Genomic DNA, 18,953 nt, shown 5'->3' with positions numbered 1-18,953 from the left:
TATTTATTATTATTATAATTAGGGGTTAAATTGGGATTTGTTATGTGGGGGGGCTCTGCGGGGAGGGTACTTTAAGGGGTAACATGTTTAATACTGATGACAGCAAAGCCACTGGTGTGTTTTAATGACATTCTGGACCTCTGATAGGATTTGATAAGTTTCAACTTTAAATCTGTGCCAGAGATTGACCACAAATATTTTATAAAGAGTGTCTGAATTTTAAATTATGCAAATCTATGAGTTTGACACCCTATATACATTTGTTGCACATGTCATTATGCACAATTGATCAAACTTTAAATGAAGTAAAAGGAATCAACTCCTTGAATAATTCTATAAGATAGGCTACCCAAAAAGATTAAATTAACAAGAAAACGTACAACACACAGTACTGTATCATCAACATGTCTAATAAATTAGCAATAGAGATTACCTATGCTGGTCAGCAGCTAAAACAATAGTATGGTTTGATTTGTGTAATTAAAATACATAAATGTATTAAACTATACAATGAGTTATATGAAGTGTTATCCAGTTAACATACTGTAATTAGATGAGTGACATACATACTTTAGTCCTTAACACGTTCTAGTCTTCTATTAAGTTTCCTCGACGTGGGCACCATTATTACCTCTCTCTCTCTCTCTCTCTCTCTCTCTCTCTCTCTCTCTCTCTCTCTCTCTCTCTCTCTCTCTCTATCTCTCTCTCTCTCTCTCTCTCTCTCTCTTCTCTCTCTCTCTCTCTCTCCTCTCTCTCTCTCTCTCTCTCTCTATCTCTCGCTCTCTCTCTCTCTCGCTCTCTCACTTGTCTCTACAATGTCAAATGATCCTGTGTGAAAGCGCGTTCTTGAAGTTCCTGAGCTTTTTCGCCGTGCGATGCGTCTGATTGCGTCTTTGCATTGACTTTGTATGTAATCTACTCTCGCAAATCGTTGAACTTGCGTTGGTGAGTATGCCCCATAATGAATGGAAACACATTATTCCCTTCACGTCAGTGCACATGCACCAGCGCAGCGAGTACACACGCACAAGCGCAGCGGGTACACTGGCACGAGCAGAGCGAGACCAATTTAAACCCTGATTATAATACTTTAACATTAACATGCACATTGCACAACTCGCATGGGGGTTTGTGGGCTTCACTTAACGCGAGAGCTTGTAGAGAGAGGATTCCTTCTTGCACGCACATGGACTATGCGCGGTTGGCAGTTACATGGATCGGGCGGATGACGTGACGAAAAATAATATTTTAATTAAATTCGGGCGGGTGCTGGATCGACTGCTTGTTATTAGCTCTGTCCTTCTAAGCATGCGACATCTCTGTCTTTCATAGTGGCAGCCTCAGAAGTTCAAGAAGAGAACTGAAACTTTGACTGAAATGAGACGGTCTAGCCTTCTGAGGACCCAAAATTTGCGTCACCTGCTGCACACGCCCCCAGTAGCGCCCACCGCGCCTGTCAGCAGAAAACAGCGGAGACATTTCTGACTTATTAAAATAAATATGTAATCAGAAAAATATTAATTTATTTTAGAACATATGACACATTGATGTAGATTAATCTATTCAAGAGCACATCAAATAATCAACCTAGAAATATACGCAACATAAACAGAATAATATTAACACAAAACATAACTTATAATACTAAAACAGTGACAAGAAAAAGTTTTCTAATAAATACACACTTTTATTTAATAAAGCTTTTAACTGTTTGGGATATCCTCGGCTGTTAAGGATCCATTCGTTCTATCATTAACAGCGCGGAGAAATTGGGACGCATTTTGACACAGCTCTTATCAACGCTGGCGAAGGAGGAACGTGGCAAACTCAAAAAATGAGAATTAAAAACAAAGGAAATAGAATGTCAGAAAGGGTTGCCTGGAATAAGTTTTACAACGTGGTAAATCAGGAGGACACCAGTGCAGGCTATGAAATAATAAGTCCATGTGCATTAAGTCCATGTTAGAGACGCGTGTCTTGGACTCATAGCATCTGAAATAAATCCAGCATAATAAGCAGCTGCGCTTCTCTCTGTCTCACGTGCACGTGCTCGCATCTGTCCGAAGTCTGAACATAAACTAAAGTAGTAATCCTTACGTATTTGTTCAGTTTTATGCGTTTCATGCAAGCGGAGGCAAACTATCTCTTTTGTTTAAAATATAACTCGCTGCATCTTTGCGCCTCCCTCGCTATCGCGCACGTGCAGAGAGCTGCACTATGTCCAAAGTCAGATCACTGGTAATCCTGTTTATGATATGCATTTCAAGGAGTTGTAGCAATACATCTCTCGTGTTTAAAATATGATCGCGTTCCGCTGGACAGATGTTTTTAAAGGCATCTCTGAGAGTTTTTTTCCTCGCTTGGCAAGCCGACCGGACGTGAAATGGGGGCGTGGCAGCATCGACGATCCCATTTTTTAATTCGAAGTTCGAAGCTGTGACTTAATTTCGATCGATTTCGATTTAAAATCGAAATCGTGACACCCTTAATGTTGATCATATAATATTGTAGCCCAGTTTGTGCTGAAGGCAGTGTTATGAGACTTTTGCCATTAATATGTTATTAAGCAACTGAAAAAAGCACAAATGTCAGTGCATGTCAAAACACATTTTATCAAACACATTTTAATTGTATTTAAAAATGTATTTGTGAATGATATCACAGGCAAAAGCTAATACCAGCATCTGCAAATCTGTGTTATTGTAAATTCATTTCATAGATCAGGTGATGCAACCAGAAAGTCAAAGGGTGCAATTACAGTAACTGCTATGAATGAAACATTAAGCTAAATCATTTTAATAAGCTAAAAATGTAGCGAACTTGTTTAGATTATCTATAATAGTTATTATATGTTTTTTTTTTTGTAGTTTTCATATATTAGTTTTATGTTAAAACTGTACAAGTTAAGATTATTTTCAGGATTATAAATTTAAATGGCACAAATTCTAAATCAAAAATCAAAACCATTTTGAAAAAAATATTAAAATGCACTTAAATGTTGCTCAATAAACAAAACCTTGTTCCTGACTCAAAAATATGCATTGCATCCATTTTTTTAATTTTTTTTGAAAACACATTTTTAGGGGATTGTTTTGTCATACAGGTTAAGTCATGGGGTGCTAATCACAAAAGGATCTGGTCAGTTTTATTATGCAAGTTAATTTACTGAGATAAATCTGTCATGTTTGGGCTCACATAATGATGCATAATTATTACCCGAAGTGAAGCCTAAGATCTAATCACTAGCATGCCTGTTTGAAGCTATTCACAAAGTGAGCTTATGAACCAGTGTCTACTATGGTTTCAAATGACCTCGAGTCAATATTACTATTTAAGTTCATAAGCTTAAATGTGTTTATTCCTACTGATTCATGGTCAGAGCTCACCTAATGATGTTTAGTTAATTGCCGTTAATAAATGTAAATTTGCCTACACAATTGTTTAAAGTGTCAAATCGACCAGAAAACACTAAACTATATATTGGTTCTCAAATATTTAAGTTACTAAACAAAAAGAGAGAAATGTATTTTGAAATGTATTTTAAGGTCAACAAATACAAAATACATTTCTAGTTTTAAAACTGATACAGCAAAAAAAAAAAATCTGTCCAAAATATAGAAATTTATAAAGTAGGACTATGTATAAAATATAATATTATAAGTACATTTTTGCAGTTGTAAATATATTTATTTTTACCCTTTGCAAACCTTTCATTTACAGGTTTTCACATTCAATGTTTTTTCTTCCAATGCCATGTTAATATAAATGCTTTAAAATATATTTACAGTGGCAAGAAATAGTATGTGAAATTTTTGGAATTTCATGGTTTTCAGAACATGTTTTTTTCTAGACACATTATGTTTTGTCAGTACCCTTGACTTAGGGTATTTGATGATAAAGGTGATTACAGAACCCAGAAACGTTACAGAGGATACGTGAAAGGAACACTTCTCTGCCTTGACAAATAGTCGGTTCTCGCGTAAGCTTTGGAGCACTCTGTGAACATGCGGGACATGAACCTGGAGGGAGGGAGAGAAAATGTATATGTCGTCAATATAGACAAAACAAAAATGTTGAGCATATCACTAAGTACATCCTTGACGAGGGCCTGAAAGACAGAGGGTGTGTTGGCCAAACCGAAAGGGAGTACACTATGTTCAAAGTGACTGAGGGGAGTGTTAAAAGCGGTCTTCCACTCGTCTCCCTTCTTAATACAAACTAGATGGTAGGTGTTGCGAAGGTTGAGCTTGGTAAAAATCTTACTGGCTGATAGGCTGATGACATCAAAGGCAAGGGGTAGCGGTTCTTAACAGTGATGTCATTCAGCCCCCGATAATCCTGTTCGGGAGCTGACAGAGAATAGAGCCTTCCCCTTGGGGGCGTGGTCCCAGGGAGGAGATCAATGGAGCATTCGTAAGGACAATGAGGAGTAAGAGAGGTGGCCCAGCAGATCGTAATATTCCTCCGGAACGCCCAACAAATCATCCTGAAAAACAGAAACAGAAGGAGACAGGAGGGATGGCAGACACTAAACACTCAACATGACATGACACCCTCCAAGACACAACAGAACCCTTTGACCAATCTATATGAGGATCATGGTGCTTAAGTAAAGGATGACCTAGGACTATAGGCATATAAGGTGAACGAAAAATCAAAAGGAAATAGTCGGTTAGAGATTCTTTTCTCACGCTCCTTGAGAGAGATGCGGAGTCCTCCTAACGCATTGGCTCAGGCTCCACCTCGGCAGAGAAGGGGGCAATACCGTCAGACGAGGTGGGGGGAGCAGACTCCTTGCGACAGACTCTGCATTGAAGATCGAACCATTTCTCGACCCGAAAAGGCCAGTGCAATGAGGTCATCAAGGGAGGATGGAACTTCTATTTTTCAAAAATCATTACTTTTAGTTTTTATTTAGTTTTAGTATAGTTTTAGTATTTAGCATAATATCATGGTTGTGTACATACACCTTGCCAAATCTGATAATGTTGAAAATAAGATAACAATATATATATTTTTTAAATAAGTTTATTTAGTTCTGTCAATCAAAGGGCAGGACAAATACCACACCAACCAACACTCTAAATTCTGTTAGGTTATTTAAGCTGGGTATATATAATATAAATATATAAATATACATGTTTGGTTATAAATAATCATATTAAAACAACCCAGCATTGCATTGAAACAACCCAGCATATGTTTATTTATAACCTAATGTGTGTTTTGTCCAATATTTTCCCAGCATTGGGTTAAAAATAACCCAGATAATTTAGATTGAATCAGCACATCTTACTTGTACAAACTTATGTCTGTGCAGAACAACTGAAAATCAATGCAGTTTAATGTTCCGTCTATGAGTGTCCATTTCTGTACCAGAAGACATTGTTGTACTAATAATTATTTGTTGACTTAATATTAATATATAATATTATTTGTTGATTATCTGCAAAAGCTTATACAATTTCAGATAAGTTCAGCGGACATTCTTTATCAACCAAAAAGCGTCAGCTAACACTGCCAAGCAAGTGGTTGCCGTCAGCGTTTTCAGCCATGTTTAACATTTAAATGCTTTCGTGTACAGTACATTGATATAATTAAACCTTCTTCAGTTATTGTAATGGTTTGCCAGCAGAAGACAGGTTGTCTTAATAAACTAGCCATCATTCACATTACGTGACGCTGCTGTGCAGGTCAGGAGTTCAAATAGACATTCGTCTGCCACCTATTGGTCATTAATGATTCAGCAACATCTGCTGAACATTTGCTTATGATCCGGTAATATGAGTGACTCCGTGTTCAACTGCTGATCAAATAACATTTAAAAAACAAAAACGCAAGTTTTGTTTTCCAAAATTTTAGTTAGTTTTAGTTAGTTTTGCAGGTCCACATTTTAGTTATAGTTTAGTTTTAGTTTTTTTTTAGAAACCTTCGTTTTATTTTATTTCAGTTAACTAAAATGTTTTTTTACTAATAGTTTCAGTTTTCGTGATAGTTTTCATTTACTATAATAACCCCTCATGTCTGGCAGCAGTGATGTCCTCCTTGTGACGACCCGGATGGGCACCCTGAGTTCGACGGCAGACTGAAACGGGCTGCTACTTGCTGAGTCCATGTTTTGGTCAGATTGTTATGTGATGAATGAGAGAGGACTCAAAAGCAGAGATAGCAGTTAGTGAACCTTTATTGTAGCTGGCCACAGGAAAGTTAATCAGCATCATCAAAAGACAACAATAAACAGAAAGCCTCCAGACGACTGTTAAATGAGAACCCAAATGTCCTTTGTGGCAGTGCAGAACAGAAAGGGCAGCGAGGTTTACTGGGGACCCGGTGTGAGCAGGAAGGTGCAGGATACAGGCAGAGACACCACACAGGTAACAGCCACCGTTCCACTCGAGTCAAAGTTCTGTGGATGTATGATAACAGATGCAGAATAATACCAACAGCATATAATAGGTAGCGCAACTCACAGACAGGACAGGACAGGATGGTATTCGATGTAGTCAGCACAAACTCGGATTAACATGTCTGCAAGGTCTAACAATCTGACAAGTCGACAGAGACAGGGCAAGATAGATAAAGCCAAAGTTGATGAGAGAAGATGAAGGACAGTTGGAGAGAGTGAAGCAATGGGGAGAATTGAAAAAGCTGTGAAGAGGATAATGAGAGCGTGACGGTGTATGTGTGCATTGAGAGGGTGAGAGAAATAGACAGGATCATGACAATACTTTTTCTTGCCACTGTATTTTTAAAATATATTCAAAAGTGCTGCAGAATGTAAAACTGTATTTATCTAGGCATATATGAATGATAAGAGTTGTGTACATGCTAATGACATATCATGATCCTTAAACACGATGGTTTCTTTCTTCTTATGTAAACCTTGTGCATACAAAAGACCGCCGGAAAACAGACCAATCTCAACATAACACCAACTCTGACTTTACATTCATGATGTACACCACAACATTAAATTACACATTAAAGGCGGAGTCCATGATGTTTGAAAGCCAATGTTGATATTTGAAATCACCTAAACAAACACGCCCAAACCCCAATAGAATCTGGACCTTCTGTTGATAGACCCACCCACACATACGCAACCCGGCATTTGATTTCATTTGATTGGCAATAAGTGTGTTTTGGTAGTCGGCCCGTCTCCTTTTCCAAACCGTTTTTCAAACATCCTGGACTCCGCCTTTAAATTAATTACAGTGTTGTTACAATGTTAAAGACAAAGCTGTGACTGCTGAGTTAGTGCCATATGTTAGTCAATACTATATGTTAGTTAACGCTATATACTAGTTAACTCTATATGCTAGTTAATGCTATGTGCTAGTTAATGCTGCTTGCTAGCGTTTAGTCTAAAATTCTACTATTGATGTTGTAATGAACTGCTCCGAGACTTAAAGGGTTGAGGATCCAAGTGCAGGTTTTATTAAGGGGTAAATCCACAAACATAAATCCGCGAGACAGGCAAAAGGTCATACACATGTAGGCAGTGCAAAGATAAGTAAACAAAACAGACAAGGGCAAAACAAGAACAGGATAATCCAATGAACAGGCAGAGATCGAAACCAGAATGACCAGAGTAATCAGAGTGAAATGTAAATGCTCGGAATTGCAGTAAACAGCTAACAAGACTTCGCAATGAGAGAGACAGTGAACAGGAATTAAAGGAATTCTTCAGCCAATTTAAATTTGAATATATTATTAAATTGGGTCACATATGTAGTAGAAGTGTGAAGTTATTTTAGAAATTGGTGCCTTCTAGGCCAAGCCAGAAAATTTGGTTTTTTGCTTATGTGGATGAAAAACACCAAATCCCAGAATGCATTGCTTCGCTGCTCTACAAGGCCACTCCCTAGTTATGCCTACCGGTTCGAGAGGGCAGGAGGGAGGGAGATTCAACTAGGCTAAATACAACTTTTACAGACACCAGTAAACGTCTCTGCGACGATTTAGTTGATATATTATTATAAATACTACCTTGTTTTGTACCGTTGTACCGGGATGTTCGACGACCAAAACCGAGAAAGGACAAGCATTACGTTTTCATCATTTGCAGTGGTGTAAATAATGGCTGCGGGCTATCAACCACCCAAAGTTTCGAGAAGACACCAATGCGGTAAAATTGAAAAACCTGAGGGTTTGCAGTGAAACACGCTAAAGGACACTGCAATTCTGTCCATGTTTACCTTCACAGACACGACGAACAGCAGGGGCCATCTGGTATCAAACGCATTCGTCTACGTTAGAGGTAAGACTCTTGCAAATACTAGTTTCTGATCACACAGTAGCCTTTACATAGTGATACAGTTGTATGCAGTAAAGTTAGCAAAGTAATGCTAGATAGACAATGACATATAAGTTGGCTGTTCTCAAAATAAAACAACTGTTAGCTACCGAGCTACTTCTGGAGTTACGTAAGCACGAAAGCCTCCCCCAACTCTCTGCCGCGACTGTAAATAGTATAATTTGTCTATAAAATTACACATCTGCAAAACATTGTATCCTTATTAACTAGTAAAGAAAACACAAAAAAAGAAATATCAATCAACTTACAACAAAGAATAACTTTATTAACATTGTTTTTTAGTATGTAACAGTAAAGACTTAAAATGCATCAATGTGCCTGAAATAAAAAAATCAATCCTTATTTACAGTATATTTTTTGACCATTTCATACTGAAAAATTTAATTAAATATAATCAATAAATAATAATAAAAAACTCAAGCGGCTTATCAGCGTGTTTGGGGTGTAATGTCTTTAAGTGACGGTGCAAAAAAAAATCACTTCCTGAAAAGTTATTTTCCCCGGGGTCTCGCGCGCCCCCCCCTGGTGTCGCGTCGAGCCCCCCCTGGGGGTCCCGCCCCACTATTTGAGAAGCACTGCTGTAGAGTTATTCAATGGTTGAGATAACTGCAGATACATTTGCGAGATGTACATTATTAATTAAATAATATTTATGCTTGCTACACCTCAATACCATTGCATTTTATCTGTAAAATATAGTAATATGCAATTTATCATTGCATATTACTGTATTGCATATCATTTTTATAGCTTTAGTTACTTTCCATATTCATATTTAGACTTTATTGATCCGGTGGTGAAATTCAAAAACTACCTGCAAAGTCAAACTTCCGCTGCTATTTTGGTGAAAGTCATGCAAAAGTATTGTTCTGCATTTACTCACAGGTTTCCGGAAGAAGATGCAGAAGAAGGGGAAAAAAGAACAGCGAAATCCTCCTTGCATGGACCAGGTCAGTGTTTGTATGTAATGTGGGAGATTTTACATTGGTTTGCAAGGTTCAAAGTTACTAATTGTATTATCTTTTATAGGTCTTTACTAAATCATATGTGGTTTTCCTGTGCAACCAGTAAGGGGGACATGAAGAAGGATTCTGTGGCATTTCAAGAGCTGTCATCGCTGGTCCTTGACAAAAGGCTTCTGAGAGACATGGAAAAGATGGCCCTGTTCAAACATACTGTTGAGAAGTTGCGCTTGTACACTTGATTGTTTTTCCAAATCCTAATGATCATGTTTTAATTTGTTATATCCCTTCTTTCTTTCTCTTTATATAATTGCACAAAGGGCCACTGGAAGTCTTTCACAGCGCACTTTTGAAATACTTCCCCAATGAAGGGTCCTGCACTACAACGGTACCACACTGCCCATAGCTGTACATATGGTTCTTGCTGAATATGAATATTTATTCTTTTTCTGGTAACACTTTATTTCGATAGTCCACTTTAGACATTTTACTAATTATCAGTAACTTTGTAACTACTTATGAACTACCAATATTTAGATAATTACTAGACTGTCTGCTTAATATCTACTAACACTTTATTGTGATGATATCTCAACAGACATTCAACTGATCATAAGTATCTTTGCAGGTGCATGTCAACTTAATCCACTAACCCAAACCTCTTCCCTAACCATAACCCTTACAGTCTACTAATAATCTAATAACAGTTAGTTGACGTATAGTTGCAAATTATTGAAAGTTAGTTGACATGTAGTTGCAAAGTTATTTATAGTTAGTAGAATGTCTAAAGTGGACTCTCAAAATAAAGTGTAACCGTTTTTCTTATAATATATTCTGTTTATACACTGCATAAATCAATATTGTTTGTACTACTATTAGGTTACTGCTACTACATCACACATACACGCATGCTTCATATTACATATCCATATTTATTCTGCCCTTACAAGGTAACAGCTAATAAACTGCACACATTTATATTTTGTTTATATTACTCTAAACCACCTTCTGTAAACATGGTTTACAAGACTTAGGTAACTAGACACTAACCTGATACAAACGATAGCATCCCTAGCATTTCCTCCTTGGTCAGTATGTCGTTCAGCTACTCCAGCTCGCAACTCTGGCAAGGTTACCTGCACCAACTCCTGGACTAAACATCCCCATCATTAAAGAACTTGGACTTGTTCGCCGTCCTCGTTACAGTCATAGAGGCTCCGGTCGAAAATAAATCTTCCACAACCAGCCGAACTGCGCTGCTACCATCATGCCGTCTCTCTGGTCATCTGTCGCATGACTGACGCGTTATCAGAGTTCTGCTGCTATGGCTGCCATAAACCAGTGCATTCTAGTTTGGGATCCACGCACTCACGGCTGCTTACATTTCACAGACTGGATTCCAGTCAGCGCGGAGTGGATTTTAATGTTTTACATTCTATACAGAGATTTACCCCACAGTCACTGGTCAAATTTGAACTTTTTAACACACAATCTATTAACAATAAATCCATACTGATTGAAGTACATATCAGGGAAAAATGACTTGACTTCATGTGTCTGACGGAAACCTGGCACCAACCAGAGGTTTACTCTGCTTTAAATGAAGCCTGTCCTCCCGGCTACAGTTACCTGGAGGCAGCCCGCAGCACTGGCCGTGGTGGTGGCTTGGCTGTCATTCACCGACAGGACCTGGAGTTGTCCCCTATCTCGCTGCCTTCTACATCTTCTTGCGAATGTTTTGCTTTTAAATGTAAGCCCCCCTTTCCCATGACTGTTCTCCTTATCTATCGACCTCCAAAACCATATTCTGCTTTTATACCAGAAATGTCTGATCTTCTCACAACACTCTGCACCACATCTGCAAATATTATAATCCTGGGAGATATAAACATTCATGTCGACACCCCCTCATGTCGTCTAGCACCTGATTTTCTTCAGCTACTAGACTCCATCAACCTACAACATGTTGATGTCCCCACACATTGCAGGGGACACATACTTGATCTGGTTATCTCAAACTCTGCCCCCATCAGCAATATACAGGTTTACGATCTTGGTGTTTCAGATCACAAGGTCGTGTCAATGGAGCTGCCTTCCCCCCCCCCACCCACACCAAACCAAAGTGGCAGATCCATTTCAGAAAATAGAAAAACATTAATGCAGGTGCCCTGGCCCTAGACCTTCAACGTCTCCCTTCTGGCTCTACTGACTTTCCCTCCATTACTGACTTCGTGGACTACAATCAGTCCCTGAGCAATCTCCTGGACCTCCATGCCCCCTTAACATCCAGGTCAGAATCATTCTCACGCTCCGCACCCTGGTACACCTGCGAGCTGCGAAAAATGAAGGCGGCTGGGCGTGTCCTTGAGCAAGGTCTCTGTAATGGCTGTCCACAAACAGGCATACAGGGAACATAGGAGGGCATATGCAGAAGCTCTGAGGGACGCACGTTCCGAGTTCTGTTCCAACATCATCAACAATAGCCCCGGTGATTCCAAACAACTATTCTCAACCTTAAATAACCTTCTCAACCCCCCCTCACCCTCCCTCTCTGAGATTACCGCAGAGAGGTGCAATATGCATATCACATTCTTCAAGCAAAAAGTTAACACCATCCGCTCTCACCTCTTCTCCACTGTGGTCCTGCCCCCCCCCAATAGCTGACCCACTAGAGATTGCCCAGTCATTCTGTACCTTCTCTGATGTCACACAGGAGGAGATCATCAAAAAAATTAAGCCGTCCACATGTGCCCTGGACTCTTTCCCTTTAACCCTGTTGAAGGCAAACATCTCTGCTATCTCTCCGTTTATCACTAAAATCATAAACCACTTACTACAGGCCTGCCATATTCCATCTGCATTAAAAACAGCTGTCATCAGACCTAGAGTGTTCCTCAGGGCTCAGTGCTTGGTCCTACCCTCTTTTCCATCTACATGCTCCCCGTCGGCGATATCATTAGCAGACATGGCATAACATTTCATTCCTATGCGGATGACACACAGCTCTACCTTAAGATAGCCACCACCTTTTCTGCTCCCCAGCCAACAACCACACTTACCACCTGCCTGGAGGAGATAGAGGCGTGGATGAAGCTCAATTTCCTTCAGCTAAACGGCTCCAAAACAGAAGCCATCCTGGTTGGTACATCACATCAGGTTCGCTCATCCACCATCACCAATATCACTTTTTCTGGACAAACAATCTCCCTCTCCACATCTGTTACCAACTTGGGTGTTAAAATGGACCCACAACTTACATTTGACAACCATATCAAACACCTCTGTAAGACATCTTTCTACCACCTCAGGAACATCGCCAAACTCCGTCCAACCCTCACCCTAGCAGATGCAGAGAAGCTCGTCCATGCCTTTGTCTCATCCAGGCTGGACTACTGCAATGCACTCCTCATTGGGATCTCTGGCAAGAGCATTCAGAGGCTTCAATATATACAGAGTACTGCTACCAGGATCCTGATGAGGATGCGTAAGAATGACCACATCACTCCTATTCTGAAATCCCTTCACTGGCTCCCTGTCCCATTCAGAATTGAGTATAAGGTCTCCCTTCTCACTCACCAGTGTATCTACGGACATGCCTCCCTCTATTTAAAAGAACTTCTCGCCCAACGGACCTCCTTACGCACCCGGTCAGCAACCTTGAACACTCTTCAAATCCCCAGAACTAAGCTCTGCAGCATGGGTGACAGGGTCTTCTCATCGGCTGCCCCCAGGTTGTGGAACGCTCTCCCTGACCACCTGAGGGCTCCACAGACTATAAATGTTTTTTTTTAAATGTCACCTTTAAAAAAATGTTAAAAATATATTGGTGAAATACATTTTTGTAAACTTATTTCAAAATATATTTTAGCACATATATTTTTTGGCCAGTTTTGTATTTTATATCACGGGTCAAAAACAAAGAAACACAGAACAGAATGACAGGATAAGCACTCTGTATGCAGACAGTGCTAACAATACTTTGCAATGTGATTCTCTTCTTCTTCTTTCAGGTTTAATGACGGTTGGCAACTTGACTAAAAGGTGCATTACCGCCACCTACTAGACTTGAGTGTGGGCATTAGAATGACGTCAAAGGAAACAGGAGAATAATAATAATAATAATAAATAAAATAATAAAAATAAATAAATAAGTAAACCCTATAAAATTCTTTCACTTAACCCAGTATTTTTCAAAAATAAAATGTATTTTCCCAGATGTTTTCCCTAATAAATGCCATGCTGAATTGTCATGCTTTGTTTATCCATGTGTGCCTTTAATTCTGCCCTATCTTCTTCATATTTTTTTTGCAGTTTAACAGTAAATGCTTTGCTGTCTCTTGTACATTACAATAAGTGCATAATCCTGCGGGATGTTTTCTTATTCTCTACAATGTTGTGATTAAACCAGTGTGACCTATTCTAAGACGTGAGACTAACATCTCTTCCCTTGGGCTCCTGCCCTTTCTCATGCTTGTGGCTACTTGATTTTGTTTACTGTATAAATGATGTCCTGTATCCGCTGTGTTCCAATATTCCTGCCATATTTTAAGTGAATGTTGCTTTATGATGGTTTTGACCTCTGCTCTACTTATTGGTACGTGCACATCTACTGTTTCATGCTTTGTAGAGTTTTTTGCTAGCATATCTACTGTTTCATTTCCTTCCACCCCTACATGGACAGGAACCCAAAGTAAGGAGACATCAATTATTTTATTATGAAGTAAAAGAATCAGATTGTGTGATTGCAATCTGATTGAGTGTGAGTATGGTGTATATATAGTCCAGATAATGGCATACAGGTGTGGTGACGATCAAACTACTGTGAGAGATTAGGGTTAATAAAGTCCAGAGGCAGATGTATGGCTGAAACCTCTGAAGGCCAGCAGAGGGAGCCATGATGAATATCATTACATGTCCGTTCTCATGGGCAAAATTCTCTGTCCTCTGAGGACCTCAATGTATGTTAGATTTTGCACTAAATGTTTAAAAATGCTAATGGTTTTACCATTCTTTATTGGGAGAACCAGAATAAATAAATAATTTCATACTGTTCAGCTCTCAAATCACCTACAATCCTATTCACGCAGTGCCAAAAGCACACATTTTTACTGATGTAATGATGCAATGATATGCACTTGCTAGCCTGTTCCATTTATGTGTTCTCCAAATTCTAAAGAGGATCATCGCCTAGCCTCTGAAGGAAGTGACTTGAAAAGACCAGTCCTGTGTCAGTTTGTGTTGAAAAGTGGTGGGGACAAAAGATCAGATGAAAAAACATTACAGCAGGATGGGAAAAATATTGAATAATGGCACATAGCGTAGGGCAGTCAACAACACAAAAATACTCAGCATAAAACCCCAACAATGTCGACTGCACATTTAACCTGCACCAGCTCAAGCGAACAGTGCCAAAGCACCATACTGTAGAAAAGAGCAGCACGTTAAGTTAACTCATTCACCGCCATTGACGAGTTATCTCGTCATTTATGAGTTCATATTTAACTTATAAATGTGCCTTTCTGGACGAATTTCAAAGTGAAATTGTAATACCGCTTTTATCCACCAGATGGCGAATTTATCAAAAACGGAAGTTAAAACGAGTTAATGATTTATTTTAACTGCGTTTATGTTTGATAGTCATTCTGAGTCTGATCTCTAACATAAATTTCTTTACAAAAACGCAATTTTTTAAGCTTTTTGCTCAAAATGTTGTATTTTTGAAGAGAAATATCTATATTTCAGTGGTAAATTAAGTAGAAAAAGTAAATATATAATGAAACGTTTTTCCCCATTTTGTTTGTTTGTTTATTGTTTGTTTGAAAGCAGAGGGTGTGTTCTTTAATATGATATAATTTGTATGTTTATATATTTATAGAAAATAATTTTTCCTGCAAGGAATTTTGTGAAAATTTTGTTAAAATCACAGAAATGCAGGTGGGCAACTTTTCTCAAAACACACTATAAGCATACAACGCAACATATGTGACCCTGGACCACAAAACCTGTCGTAAGTCGCACAGGTATCGCTTGACTTTTCAGAACATTTTAACCAAATTCCTTTAAAAAGTGTTGGGGACAAAATCAGCCATTTCAAAAAGTGGTGGGGACATGTCCCCAGCGTCCCCAGTGTAAATGACACCTGAAGGAAGTATCCTTGACATTAGCCCTTTTCACACAGACATTCCAGAAAATACACTGAAAATGCATCCTGGATTTTTCAGGGATCATTAGATTTTTTGTTCATTCACACTGCCATGATTAGCCGGCATCTGCAAGGTCCCAGAAAGACAAGTGACCTGTTGAAAGTCCTGGCCTCTTTTCTACACAGTGTCTGAAGTTTTATTATTTATATATTTCTCATCGTGATTGTTTTTGTATGCATTTAAAACCCGCATTTTGAGGAGCTGAACGATATATCTTTTTGGGATGACGCGCAGCCACTTTAGTTTATTATAGCTCAAATGAGTGCATGATGCAATAATCTTTTATGCTGCTGAATGATCTCCGTTTCAACGCAGAAAGTAACGAGCTAACTTACCTGACTTATCTGCTTCAGTCCAGTTTGCTGACATTTCTCATCGTGAATGTTGTAAATCCCTCATTTTAAGAGTCGAACCAACTTCATGTTGCCATGACACGTGCGTCCTCACTACGGCATATGCGTCATTGTATATGCGTCTCATTTATCATTTCCTGATAAATGCTTCAGTCTAGTTTTGTCAGAATCCTGCCGGATCCTGTTGGTATTTAGATCTAGTTTAGCATGGCAGGGTTCTGACAGTACATATGTTCTATGTGGGAAATGTGTGGTTGCAGTATTGGTTTATTCCGACCACACATTTCCCGGGTCTCGTCACTTTTTCCCCGATCCCTTACTTGTAATTATTTCCAGCTGTATGTAATTTACTTTCTCCCTATTTAAGAGTCCTTGTGTTTGTTGTCCAGTGCACGTTCGTCTTGTCTCATGCCCTGTCGATTCCTGTAAGTTTTGTATATATCCAAGTCTAGATCTGTTTTGTGTTTGAGAAGTTTATTGTTAGTATTGTTAAAGTTTAGTGTAGTGTTGTTTCCCTTGTCTTCTTTTGTCCCCTCGTGGGTTTTGTTTTTCTGTTTTCCCCAGTTTTTATAATAAATTCCTTTGTTGTTATCGTCCGCATCTGGGTTCGTGTTTTGTGTTCCCCAAATCCTGACAGAACGAACGTGCCAATATAGAACCCAGCGGACTATGGCCGAGGACCCAGTTTGGTGGAATGCCCTTACCACTGAGTCACGTTGCGGGTTTGGGTTCTTTCCAGCACAGAAGGGACTTGATGTGCGGAGCTATGCCCAGAAGGTCCTGGACAGAAGGGCTTGCTTTTCTGACCGGATGGTCAATAGATACCTCCTGGCCGGCCTTGATAACCCGCCTCCTGTCTCGGAACGTGCAGGGCTCATTTCTATGCCGTTTTGGGAGATGGTGGGCCGTCTCGACCGACAGCAACGGAGGAGCAAGGAGGAGCTGACTGTCGGTCCGCAGCCATCGGGCCCCAGGGGTCTCATCACGGGGTCGATAAGGCTGGTGAGTTCAGTTCCCGCCTCTCCGACCCTGGGAGGCTCTCTCACATCTACCTCATCCACGCCTACTCCTGTTCTTTCCCCTGCACCTTCTGCACCCAGGAACAAGAAGAAGAAGAGGAGGAAAGATGTGGTGGCGTCTCCGCCACATCCTTCGTCTGTCCAGCCTCAGCTTCCTGTCCTGCCAGCCCAGCCACTTCAGCCGCCAGCGCGTCCAGAGCCGCCGGCGCAGCCGCCAGCGCGTCCAGAGCCGCCGGCGCAGCCGCCAGCGCGTCCAGAGGCGTCGACGCAGACGCCGCAGCGCCCAGAGGCGTCGACGCAGACGCCGCAGCGCCCAGAGGCGTCGACGCAGACGCCGCAGCGCCCAGAGGCGTCGACGCAGACGCCGCAGCGCCCAGAGGCGTCGACGCAGACGCCGCAGCGCCCAGAGGCGTCGACGCAGACCCCAGCGCTACCCCAGCCGTGTGTGCAGTCAGCGCTACCCCAGCCGTGTGCGCAGTCAGCGCAACCCCAGCCGTGTGCGCAGTCAGCGCAACCCCAGCCGTGTGCGCAGCCAGCGCCACCCCAGCCGTGTGCGCAGCCAGCGCCACCCCAGCCAGGTTTTGCCGATTTCGGCCAAGACTCTTGGACTCACCCTAAAGCCACCCAGACTCTTTAACCCACCCTCCCACCCTGGACCACCCCCTATGAACTCTGTTGTTCCCCCACCCCCCTCCCTTGTTTATTATTTTTGTTATCCCATCCTAACCCGTTTGTAATTCTGTCTTGTTTGCCCTTAATGTTATTTGTTATGTTTTCTTGGATGTTCTCTGTCTGTCAGTCGGTCTTGTCCCATGTTTAGTGTTCCCCCTTCGAAGGCGTCTAGTAGCCGCCTTTTGGAGGGGGGCGCACTGTCAGAATCCTGCCGGATCCTGTTGGTATTTAGATCTAGTTTAGCATGGCAGGGTTCTGACAGTACATATGTTCTATGTGGGAAATGTGTGGTTGTAGTATTGGTTTATTCCGACCACGCATTTCCCGGGTCTCGTCACTTTTTCCCCGATCCCTTACTTGTAATTATTTCCAGCTGTATGAAATTTACGTTCTCCCTATTTAAGAGTCCTTGTGTTTGTTGTCCAGTGCACATTCGTCTTGTCTCTTGCCCTGTTGATTCCTGTAAGTTTTGTATATATCCAAGTCTAGATCTGTTTTGTGTTTGAAGAAGTTTATTGTTAGTTTTGTTAAAGTTTAGTGTAGTGTTGTTTCCCTTGTCTTCTTTTGCCCCCTCGTGGGTTTTGTTTTTCTGTTTTCCCCAGTTTTTATAATAAATTCCTTTGTTGTTATTGTCCGCATCTGGGTTCGTGTTTTGTGTTCCCCAAATCCTAACAAGTTTGCAACATTTCTCGTGGTAAATGTTTATATGCATGTTATCTCTCGTTTTAAGGAGCTGAACCACAACTTTTGTTGTGATGATGCGCCGGTCCTCACTACGACACGCCCATTACGGCATTGTTTTGGCTTCTTGTTCACACAGAGGGTTTTCCGTGTATCTGACTAGGTCCTCTTTTCGGCAACGATCCCAGAAGATATACGGGACGTGTTTGTGTTCACACAGACGCTTGTTTGGAAATTTTACATGTATTTTCTGGGACCAAAGGTCTGTGTGAATAGGGTATTGAGAAACAGACACAGCACCTCTACTTGTGGGTCATTAACATATATATATATATATATATATATATATAGCCCTTCACACCTCACAGCCAGCACTCCTTACAACCAGCTGTGAGGATTCCTGGAAACTTCCACCAGGTCCTGTATACATCCACATATGTTTCTGGATGTTTCACGAGTTTACTTGAGTATTACGTTTCCAAGCACATCCGATTAACGTTAGCTGTGTCATGTCGTTCTCTGACCTGTTCTCTGTCAAAATGTAATGCTCGTATGGCTCTCTGGTATCTCCTGATATTTGATAAATCGTGACAATATCACAAAAAAGAAACAAAAAGTTACGTGACTATATCACGAAATTTAGTGAGACTGTGTAGCAATATGAGATGATAACGGCAGGTTGCCGTGTTGTGGCTTAGCGACTTGTCTGTTGTTTTATCTAACATCTAAACGCAACGTCAAACATT

General features: G+C 40.5%; 1 long non-coding RNA gene across 1 annotated transcript; it reads left to right on the top strand.

The window, feature by feature from the left end:
* Positions 1–7,891: 7,891 nt before the first annotated feature.
* On the top strand, positions 7,892–9,942 carry LOC129453641 (uncharacterized). Its single transcript, XR_008647506.2, has 3 exons — positions 7,892–8,260; positions 9,203–9,267; positions 9,347–9,942. It is a non-coding gene; the product is annotated as an uncharacterized lncRNA (long non-coding RNA).
* The last annotated feature ends 9,011 nt before the right edge of the window (positions 9,943–18,953 follow it).

Source organism: Misgurnus anguillicaudatus, chromosome 21 (assembly GCF_027580225.2).
Source record: "Misgurnus anguillicaudatus chromosome 21, ASM2758022v2, whole genome shotgun sequence".
Lineage (NCBI taxonomy): Eukaryota > Metazoa > Chordata > Actinopteri > Cypriniformes > Cobitidae > Misgurnus > Misgurnus anguillicaudatus.
The sequence above is the reverse complement of the archived record's forward strand: the minus strand, read 5'-3'. Positions and strand labels throughout refer to the sequence as shown.